This window comes from Adiantum capillus-veneris, chromosome 18, assembly GCF_014529385.1.
Source record: "Adiantum capillus-veneris isolate H3 chromosome 18, ASM1452938v2, whole genome shotgun sequence".
In the NCBI taxonomy this organism is placed as follows: domain Eukaryota; kingdom Viridiplantae; phylum Streptophyta; class Polypodiopsida; order Polypodiales; family Pteridaceae; genus Adiantum; species Adiantum capillus-veneris.
The window spans coordinates 135,936,649-135,948,963 of NC_140948.1; positions in this window are offsets into that span (position 1 = coordinate 135,936,649).

Genomic DNA, 12,315 nt, shown 5'->3' on the forward strand with positions numbered 1-12,315 from the left:
TTCCTTTTGTCATAACATATGTATCATGAGATGATGTTTATACGTCTTTTCGTAACTATTGAAAAACCATGTATATTTTTTCAATAATCACAATGGTGTTGTAACTATTACATTTGCAAAGTTTAACAATCAAGTGATTTTGCCTATGATGTGTACAATTGTCATTGATTCACTTTCATCAATTTACTTTTGTCAGTTTTGTATCTTTATTCTGCAAACAATACTATGGATGATGGACTTAATGGTTATATTGTCTTATGGGTGACTACTTTGGGTTTATATCTAAGCTTGCACTTTCTTTCAAAGGTGAATCTGAGCTTATCTTGGATTCAATTAGGTTTACTCAATTAATATGGTTAATGGGTGGCAGGGCATTCAATGCCCTGCTACCAAAAAAAAATTCTCTCAGGCGTCGCTATGAGCATCGCTATATAAGGCTCTGCAGTGTCGCTATAAACGTCCCTATCGGTGGCATGTTAACGTCGCTATGATCGTCGCTATATAACGACGGCTATAGCGACGCTCGTAACGATGTTCCCGTATCGACGCTGTTAGCGACGGTCTTAGCGACGCCGGAGAGTATAAAAACCCAATGTATTTCCGTCGCTAACAGCGTCACAAGTGCACACAACTCTTGTAGTGATTACAAATCTTTGCCTCTCTATCTTTCCTTGTGAGTCATTTTGTTTGCACAAAAAAGAAAAAGATGTTATGTCTCTCTTACTCATTTGGTTTAAACAAACATAGCAAAAAAAAATCTCTTGATTGTTCTCACTTAACACAACAACACAACATTATTTTCTTAGTTCTTTCATAATGCCACAACAATCTTTTCTCAATTCTTTCATAATGCCACACATGTCATTAAGATGCAAGCATACTCTAATCATATTTAAACAACCCTCATCATAATTTAATGAGGTTACAATAGAAAGCTTGTCGTGCCATCCAAAAAAGAATATCTTTAATAGAAAGCACTCCAAGATACACTACAAAGTGCATACATACCGTAAAACATGTTTCATAAGCATGAATACAAATTCATGCAATTTTGGTTGGCCTTGCCCTTATTGGGCAAGTCATTGAAACATTGCATTTCAAGAGACCACATTGCAAGGGAACTCAACAAACACTGACATGCATGTGGACAAAAGCATTGACGCTGACCAATAATCACATCATACAGAGGTTCACAAATGATGCAAGCATCATATATGGGCCCTGGTTTTGCATAAACACATAGCTTCTCTATCATGTCCATGTTGTACATACCCTGCACATAAGTACATCCAAGGAATAACATTGAAGTAGTCCAAAATACAGTGCACTTTATGTGCATGACCAACCGACAGTGTGTCTAAAGTTAACCCTTGTCACAAATATATATATGTATCCTACAACCTTGTCATAGAGAAAGTGATCCCAAGAAGGATGTCATTTTCTTTCAAGAGACCAATACTAAGAACCTCATCATGAAATTCTTTGCTTTTATCAACATCTTGCTAAATTCCACATCCTCTTAAGATGCAAGGATATATGATTGCATTGGGTTATATAAGAATGCAGAAACAAAGCTAGCTTGGTTGCAAATGAGGATGAAGGTTGTGAGAAGACATCTTACACCAGTATATGAATGCAAAGAAAAAGTATATTCGGAAAAGACAAAGAGTGTATCAATAGCACTGTCTTTTCCCTCTTGTCAGAGAAGTAATAGAGACACAGGCTACCAGAGAGAGAGAGAGAGAGAGAGAGAGAGAGAGAGAGAGAGAGAGAATTGTTTGCCATCACTACACTATCAATTGGATGTAGATAGTGGAGTAGAATTTTCAACCACAATCTGATGGGGTATTGTGCATAATAAGCCAATAGCAAGGAGCACTAATTGGATGCAAATTGGTACATGAGCACACAACACATGAGAAGCCCTTTTACTTTAGAAGGCCCTCTACTTATTAGAAACAATGTAAGGGGCTCTATAGATAGGAAATTTTATAGAGTCACACATAGCTTTATACTTTTCAACACATTGCATAGACCTACTATTTTATGGTTGTCAATGGCCCATGAAAATCTAGCAGCACGCTTTGCCACACACATTTGTCCATGTTGGTTGAAAAATGATATATTTTGACTTTAATTATGTGCATCTTGTGTGACAAAAGGCACACAAATTGCTTTGTTTAGGGTCCATTTTGGTGCTTGCATCTAACATGGACCTAAGTATATTGTAAACCAACCCACCAACCCAAACCAACCCTCAGGGATCCCTACTAAGGACACCACAATCCACAACTATACCATTAAAAAAAAGTGTAAACAACATTGGTAGTGTTGCCATTGGCCATCCAACCCTCATCCCATGGTCAATAAAGAATTGGTAACCATAAACATAGCAAGAGCGATTAAAAGCAACACTCACTCAATCACCGTGACTATCTAGCTAGAATCATTACAGTAGTGTAGAGTGGACTTGAGCCACCTTCTCCCAAGGGGCTCCCATATACTATAGTAGCAAATGACTAAATTGTGGCAAGGACTCGTAGAACACATCTCTACACAGAGCACTTCATGCAAGTATTTTGAGCTCCATCATATCTACTACCAAGGTTTGCACCACCGTCAATGCTCTACCGCATGTGTTTGCTCTTGCTAAGCCCTCTCCTCTACGAATAGTTAATGTCAGCTGAATTTAGTATATGTGTTGCATGGTGACTATGATGCATGTTGCGCATCGACTCGAGTCCCTGGAGTCCACAATTTAAGGTCTGTATCTTTCTCTCATTAGAGAACGATGCAAATTAACATTTTTCATTTCATATCTCTTAAACTCAAATTTTGTTGTTTTCATTTAAAAATCGTTTTTGCCTTCTCTCTCTTATATTCAATTTTAAATCTTTACTGCAAAAGTCTTCTCTCTCTCTCTCTCTCTCTCTCTCTCTCTCTCTCTCTCTCTCTCTCTCTCTCTCTCTCTCTCTCTCTCTCTCTCCAAGTGTGTGTCTATGCAAGTAGATCTATATTCAACGCTATAGGAAAATGATGCATAAGAGTTCTAATCGTAGAATTGAGGCCTCGTTCCCTAATCTTGCTAAGAGGCCTACTATATTTGGATAAGGACTGTGCTTAAAATCCTGTTGTTCAAGCTTTTATTAGAACTCTCAAACTCTCAAAACTAAGTCGATTGGCCCGTAAATCTCACTATTACACTTAGAGTCCCAAAATAGAGACAAATAGTGTAAAAACTTGAAAAATAAATCTAATTTTCTAAAATTTCCTCTTGCTAAATTCAAGAAAAGAAATTTTGTACGTTTGGAAAAATGATTTTTCTCAAACACTGGGTGGGTGCAACATTCTCTCTCTCTCTCTCTCTCTCTCTCTCTCTCTCTCTCTCTCTCTCCAATTTCGCACACATGCACTCCATGAACATGATGGACAGCAGGTCTCTTCACATGCACGAACATGGACAATAGGCGCAGTCTCTTCCCATGAAAATCGTCAAGTTGGGACTCGTTAAATGGGAGCATATCGTGATTGCTGTTGTGGAGTGCTCCTTGGGGAAAAAAGGAAAGATTGATAAGTGGAGGGCCTCTTTGAGCTTGAAAATTTTAAGCTCAATTATCTATAGTATAGATAGAAGGTGTCGAGAGGTGTGAAATGGGAGATGAACTATACACTTGATCACATCACACACACACACACACACACACACGATCTTGACTTAGATCGGCTTGAGTTTTGCAAGGACGCTAGGAGACAACGTGGGACAAGGCGCTTAAGAGGGTACAGGAGCTTCATGTCGTTGTTGTGATGGGTGAGTGTGTGTGAAAGGCACAAGTTGGAGGAATGGGAAGAGTGAAAGGGAGTGTTGAGTGGGACAGTTAGGAAAGAGCCAAATGCCTTTGGTTTGGGAAAGGGAAGAATGGAGCATGGGAGAGACTGGTAAAAAGGGTATTCTTTCAGAATCTTGATGATTGGGCAAAATGTTTGTGTAGCTTGTGGAACTTGGCAAGTTGGATTCTGGAAAGTTGGAAGCGATGACTAGCCGTGATTGCGGGGAGCTGCTACCGGTGACTGGCACTTTACCGGTTGATGGTGATGGTAGCCCACTATATCCAAATGCGTGGCACGCGGCAGATGGAGGGCACATGATGACTGGCGCGCACGCCCTTCCTTCCCTTAGCGCTGATCCCTATGCCCGTGTTCACATAATAGTCAAACTGATTGCAAAGCCCCCCATCCCACGCATACGCTTGCTTGCACACAATCAAGCACTTTTTGTCCTTTTTTGCTTTTCCAAACATAAATTTTAGAATTTGAGCTTCTTTAATATACACAATAGATATGCACCTCCTTAGGCAATGGTCACGCGAGGTTTAGTTATCAGTTATTTGAACAAATAACTAAGCGTCATTCTTGGTCACACGCAAAAAGGAGCATTGAATGACTTACTAAGCCTACCCTTTGTAACTTTGCCAAATTTGGCATAGTTGTGAAGCTCAAGGCATAGTTGGGAGAATGAATGAATAACTAAGCCTCGTGTGACCATGCAAGAGGCTTAGTTATTCATTAAATGCTTTGTCTGTGCATAGTTGGCATAGTTATCAATAACTGATAACTAAGCCTCGCGTGACCATGTCCTTATATTACATGAAGAGCTACTTACAAGCATGTTATGACCAATGCCACAATTGCCATACTATTTTTTCACACTATTACATTTTTCCTTAGATTTTTGGTTGAATATATCCTTGTCCTCTTGCTCTTAACTGACGTTATTGAGTTTTCGAGCAACGCGTATTTACGTTATATTTGAAGATGATGACAAAGTGTAAGCCTGCTTGCATGGCCTAGGGCTAGTGTAAAAGCAATTCATGCCAGTCCTAGGGTAAGACCGGGCAAACCAAGGGCTTGAATGGACATGCGGTAAAGGGGGTCCTATAAATAGAATGGCCAAGGGCCTATATAGGGCATGGTTGGGTGGTTATTTGCATGTGCTAGTCCCCTTGGTTACAGATTGGTATCAGAGCTCGGGGAGAAGGGAAACCATGGAGAAGGGAAAGGGCGTGGTGCATCTCTCAGTCTCTCTCTCCTTCTATAAGAGGCATGGCCTCTGTTTGTGGCTTCTCTCTCCTTTTCCATCTAGTTCGGTAAGCACAACGTAGGAAACTGCTCCTAGTTACAAGAGGCAGTCGGGTAGAGCTTGCAAGAAGACAAGGGGGACCGACCCCTAAGGGAGAGGTAGAGGATGTCGACATGCACCACTTGCAGAGAGCTCAAGCTCATTGGCTTGGCGCTGGGGAGGGCTACATTTTTTGTCCCTGCACGGCATGGCGACGACGACCAAGCGATGTTCTCTCTCTCTCTCTCTCTCTCTCTCTCTCTCTCTCTCTCTCTCTCTCTCTCTCTCTCTCTCTCTCTCTCTCTCTCTCTCTCTCTCTCTCTGTTCTTGCCCACGTAAAAGGCCATCACCATCGCTACAAGATTTTTTTCTTTTCAAATTAAGTGGGTGCCCTAAGTTGGGCACCCTACCCTCATAAGGTCGTACCCACGGCAGTGATCCACAGGCAAGCAGATTCGACAAAGGAATCAAGGCCTCGACAAGCAATTCTTACCATGGGGCATGGCCTTTATTCTAGGCAAGGCAGCCTCAAGTATGATCTCGACTCTAAGCAAGGTAGCCTTTAAGCAAGGCAGCCTCAAGTATGATTCGACTCTAAGCAAGGTAGCCTTTAAGCATGGCTTAAGCAAGGCCTACGCAAGGCCATCGGATTTGTTAAAATAGTCTCCACAAGGCCGTTTAGGCTCTGTTCTAAACATGACCAAGCAAGGAGGGTGTTCGGCAAGGCTATCAACCTTCAAGAGTATCAGTAAGGAACTTTTGGCTCAATATCTCGATAAGTACAGCCTAGATAAGAGATGCCATTGGTAAGGAGTTTTTTTCTCAGGAATATCGACAAGGAGAGGTCTCAGCAAGAAGAGCTCTCACCAAGGAGATTTTGGTAAGGCATTTTGCAAAAAAAAATCATGAACGCAGCAAGTGGCACCGCTTGTGAGTCTACGCAAGCCAAAGCCGTTTCATGAGTTTTGAAGCCCTTACATTTCACAAGATCAGATGTACAAGGAGAAGCAAGGGCTTGTCGAGCCCGGATTATTTCAATATAGCTCTCAAGGAGGGTAGAGCATGTACTTTCAGGGGGACCGGTAAATACGTTCAACTCAAAGATCTTACTTTTGCATTTTAATAATTTAGTCAAGCTTTCAGAAGTTGAATCATGATAAGGCTATGATGATGCAAAGGCAAGGCCTATTGCTAGCCTTGATGAGAGGTGCTAGATGTTTGGCATCACAGATCTTTGGGGTTTCACTTTTTGCTAGGGCAAGGCTCATAGGCAATTTTTTTCGATTCCGATGATCAGTACTCATCGCGAGTTTAAGGGTGCGATTTTGCATGTGGGGAAGCAAAGCTTCTACTTAGGGAATCCACCATGCATGAGCAAAATCACACCAAGCGGTGGTGCAACTTCTAATGCCAAGGGTCGAGATTTCTAAAAGTTGGTAAGTATATTAAATTTCAATTTTCAATTTTGCACTTATTTTTCTTACATTTTTCTTGCAAAATATTCTACAATACCAATTTGCCAAGCAAAGGTTGCTTCAGTCAAGCAAAGTTTGGCAGTTAGATGGCATTTGATAAGTAAGCTTCAAGAGCTATCTCTTTAATATTAGGCAATCTCATGATTCTCAATAAGCTGCATAATTTGGCAAGGCTGATTCTCTATGAAAGATCGACAACGTCGACTCTCTTTTTCTTTGACATTTGTGTGTCAACAAGAGCACCTATTAGCTATGAGCACTCAGGTGAGCTATATCTCACTTTTCTGATGGACTTATCCAAAGCAAGGCTTCACTTTAGGGCATATTGCATAGAAGTTTCCAAAGTTTGGAATATGCTATGAGTATGCTATTCGCATACGAACTTGGGGAAACTTGGGAACGTCCAACATCTCAAAACTTCTCAGCATACATGGCTACGAGCCAACTTCCAACGAAGGCAACTATTCGCAGAGGGGCGACAAGGTTAGCCAATTTCAAGCTCTACTTGTTTCTATCTTAACTTTTCATTTGAAAAGGATTTCTCTGTTGTGCAAAGCACATTGCTTTGACCGACTTAGCGCAAAGCATGGATTTTATTTTGTGCCAAAATACTATCCATTGACTTGGGATCAAGGATAATGGCACACAGGGTTAGATCATTGGCAATAATAGGATATAAGCTCACAGGTTATGGTGGGCAACAATGAACTCTGATGTATCCATGCTAGTACAAATCGTGCAAGAATCACTCCATAAGTGTTGAGGGTCACGAATTGATCTTATCATAGTTGTACTTTCAAGGAAAGACATATGCAATCTGCCAAGGGATAATGGACAAGGTCAACTTTCCAAACACTATTAGACATGGTAGATTGTGTTGGTCACAATTGACTTCTAGTTTGTGCAGTTCATGCAGAGTCGAACCAAGGAGTTTGACATTGACGATTCTAACCAAGGGGTTTGGATTGCAAAGGCAACACCCATGGTTACCAATTCAATATTGTTTGATTTTCATTAGTCTTTAATTTACTGTTTCATAGGTCAAAGACATACGAAGTCTTTCACGCTAAATTTTTGGTAATTTACCTTCAGGTTGTACCTTTCATGTTTGCAAAGTGCACTTGACTACGAGTAGGTGAACACTATGTTCAACCTCCAAGTACGGATATGATTTGGTTTTATTCAATTTTGTATATGCTTTGATTAAATTTTCCAAGTAGGATGTATAAGCTAGAATGCTTTCATCCAATTTTCTCTTTAGACACATGACATCGTCGTGGAGAAGCAAAGAAATTTAGGACAGTCGTGTACCAGTTACGCTAGTACATCCTGCAGTTATGAATCTACATAAAAGGTTTCGTTGGCAAATGTTGTCACACGAGAAGCAACATGGTGTAGGAACTCATGGAGTTCAGTTTAGCCAATGTGGAGCAAGGTTTATGAGGATCCCTCTCACTCAGTCCCTGAGTGTTTATAATTACCTCCACACACAAGTACATCTCGTACTTGATGGATGTTTTTTTTTTTAACACCGTTATATAACGCATATTCCACGTGTGGAAAATCTAAGTCTCTAGGACTCACATTGGCACCCGTTATTTCAATTATTTGCCACGACAGAGTCCTTGGGTGTTGGTCGCATCCTCTTAATATAATATTTTGAGTATGTCGTATACGGAACAATTTTAGTTTCCATAATTTGTTGTCGAACTTGTTAAAGTTACAAGTATAGTTAAACAATTTTAATGGATGGTTGTTTACACATGTAGCAAATCTATGTTATGTCAATGAACATGTTTCTGTTGGTACCTAGGTGTGATCGATTTTCACATTCTATTATGGTCCAAATATGTTAGCACGGCTTTCATATGGAAAGTATTTAGTTCTTTTCTTGTGAGATTTGAACATAATGCTAGCCATAAGCATTAGAAAGTATGTTCATGAATATGACAGTTCGGATTTGTTTTTGCTACGTGCATGCACACTAGGTGTTATGGGCCCTAGTGTTTAGTAAGGGCTGGTTTGGAGTGGCATGCACCTCCATGACATTAGTAGCTTCTAAAACATTTCACATTCTATGTGCACTCTCTCTGTGAGATTAATTGTGGGTCGCTTAGGTCTCCCCAATCTCATAAAATAAAAATCCTTTTAAAATATCTTAAGTGCATAAGTGAAGGGTGAGTTATGAAATGAAAAGATCCGTGAAAATGGAAAGTCAATAGACTTTTTCTGTCCATATAAATTATCAAGTTCACCTTGATACATATGTGTTTTTCTTTTGCTTATTTTTCCTTTAGCATTTTCTTCTCTTTAGAGTTTCCTTGCAATATATAGGTAGTGAAGTATATATTTTTTGAAGCCATCAAGAGAGCTACTGGTTGACCTATAGAGGTCATGGCTCGGTTTGGGTAGTGATAGATAAGTTGACTAAACTTTCTATAGTTTCTTCAATCCACTTTTCCACTCTCTCAAGTTAACCAAGCTAGTTGTTCATAACGTTGTTGATTACTCAACAATGTTGCAAAGAATTGTGATCCCAATTTACCATTCATTTTGGAGGACTGTCTGTAAACAGTGTGGGGAAACACACCTTAATACTGCCAGTCATCCAGAGAGGATAGGCAGATTACAAGTGTTACTCTTGTGCTAAAGGATATGTTAAGCATGTATGCTAGCACAAAGCAATCTAATTAGAAAGGTTATCTCTCTAGTTGGAGTTTGCTTATCATGAGGGAAAGCATTTTGCGACTCAATTTAGTCCCTTATGTTTATGTCAGGTTCTCAACCTCGAAACACCAGTTATGGTGAGGTTGTCTATTGATTAGAAATGATAACAAGTTAAGGACTTACTCTTGGATGATGAGCTACATCAGCATATTACTTTCATGGAAAGTGAGAAGAGGTATTCTTTTAAACACCTCTTAGTTGTGGTAACTTGTTTAGCATACTCTAGTGAGTTATAAATGACTTTACACATTATGTTGGATATAAGCCGGTTACACAAAACGGTTGTAAATGGACAACAATGTGGAAAATCAAAATGTTGTTCTTGATTTCATTGAACCTCCTACTGAACCGTGTCCCGATCAAATGGGTAGTTGGATCCATGAAGGATGCCACTATGGAAAACACTAGTATTCTTATGAAGATATAACCACTTTTTTTTTTGAGGAACAAAACACTTCTCTAAGGGCTAGTCCCCTCACTCTCATAATTTAAGACCTGTTTTTAAAACCAAGAGAAAATTCTAAGTTTTACAAATCATGTGTCTACGATTGTTGTTCGAAGAGAGACTCTTCGTCACTCTCACAAGGCACCAACACTTTTGAAAAAGGTCTTTTACAATAAGAAAAGTAGAGGTAGAGGATGAGATGCAAGCCAAAGATGTGGTTGTGATCAAATCAATAGATGCAAGATACTAGGAGACAAAATACGTGTTGAAGACATAATCAAGGCACGGGAAGCCAAATAAATCGCAACAATCATCATTGAATCAATGCAAATAATAATAGCAACAAAAGATTTGGACCTAAGGTAGCAACCTAGGGTCAATATCATGTTATGATCCTCTTGCACAATCAGCAAAGAGCAAGGAAGCCAAAAAGAATGCTCTAGTTAGCATCATCTTCAGGTGGTGGTAGGCCAACTCGCATTTTGGAGTCCATTTGAAATCCTTCCTATCCACATATGCTAACGCATTTAATGGCATTGCAATATGTGCCAGAATGTACAAATGTTTCCCATGCCACATCACCTATCCAAAATTGTAACGTCGCCTTCAGTGAATCGGGTGGTGGCGCTTGCTTGGTTGCCATAATTTTGCTTGGATCCACTGCAATTGCTTCCTTGAAAATGATGTGCCCCAATAACATCTCACTGGCTATAGCAAACACACACTTCATTGGGTTAAGACTTAACCTAGTTTCCTAGCACTCCTTGAAACAAAGTTGGAGGTGATGCAGATGCTTTGACTTTTCTCCAAAAATAGAGAAATCATCCAAAAAAATCCACATAAAGTCTATCAAATACGGACCACATTAAAAACATCCACATAAATTCTATCAAATACGGACCAAATATCTGTTGTATATCTCTTTGGAAAGTGCTCAGTGCATTTCGTAATCCGAGCTATTAATGTGCAAGCAAACAATTATGAATGCCACCTTTGGTTGATCTACGATTTCCATTCGCACGTGATTATAACCATTTATCCATCCACAGAAAGACTACATTGGTTGTCTTGTGACTTCATCCAACATCGAGTCCAAAAAAATGAAAGCGAAAAGGAATCTGGCACTGTAGTAGCATTCAACTTCCGGTATCAACATATTTGTAGCTTCTTGTTATTTTTAGAAACCATAACAATTGGTGAAATCCACTCTAGGTTCTCAATTATAACAATAAATTCAACCTTCAACAATCTATCCAACTTCTCCTTTACTTGTTTGGCATAACTCGGACTCATACGATACTTGGCTTCTTTGGTAGGCACCGCATCGTTTGTCAAATTGATAATGTTGGTAGAATCAGAGTCTAGGCCCTTCATGTCCGAATAATCCCATGCGAACACATCCAATAATTCCATCAATAGCTTTATACGGTCTGATAAAAAAGGCTCTTCTAGGTCTATGCATATCTTAATAGGTTTAGGTTTATCCCTTGTCCCAAGGTTCACCTCTTGAATTACATCTTCCTTGACTCGAGAGACTTTGTTCATTTGCTTCTCAAATTCATGTTCCTACTGTAACAACTCCTTCAATTCCATTATCTCTAGGTTAGATGTTGCCCTCTTCACCTAGCTTCTTAATTTCCTTATTGGTACTCAACTCAATTTCTGCTCATCGTGATTTGGTTGGGACATCATTTGCATAGCGCTTCTAAATCACTTCCGCATCCATCGTACATATTGACATCAAATCTTGATTCGCCTTAAGAAATTTGGCTTCTTCTTTACCTATCAAATCTTCTATCGTATTCATTGGTTCAACAACAATAGGACACGTCTTCTCACAAACATGATTGACTTGCTGATATGGGATCTAAACTTTCCTTGATCGTCTTTGTATGACTAAAGTATGCTTTGCCCAATTTTGCTTTACCTTAGCATGCCGAAGCCATGGTTAGCCCTACAACATCTGAAATGTGCTTTCATTACCTATAGATGTAACAAATCAAAAAATTTGTACATATAAGAATAATACGTTGTCTAAATGCGCAATGCTATATATATGTGACAACTGGACTAGAAAAGGCGTAAGCTACCGATTAAGTTTGATAAAAAAAGGGCTTACACTAGTGTTGTCTATTGTTGCAAATAGTTATTGCTTGCTTTCCTACAACAAACTAGTTGAGATGAACACTAGTCTTTAGATTGTAATACAAGTTGGTCTAAAGAGACAACTCATAACGTTGGTCTTACGACTATTTTGTTTTAAAAGAACGTAAAATACTTGTTCATATGGGCTCATGCATAGAACTAGGGGTGTTCCCTTAGATGTGCATGCATTTGTATTTTGTTTGCATGATGTTTGTAGTCGAGAGAAGAAGGGAGATGGAGCAAGAGAGAGCAAAGATACGTTGCCATTGGGACAAACATGATTAGCACCCACATAGGTCCCTCAAGGAACCCATGTCGTCCCCATTTACTGATTGAAAGTGGTTAAAAACGAAAGAGAGGGATCCATTAATATTAACATAGCCATATCTTAATGTGAGTTGTCCAAT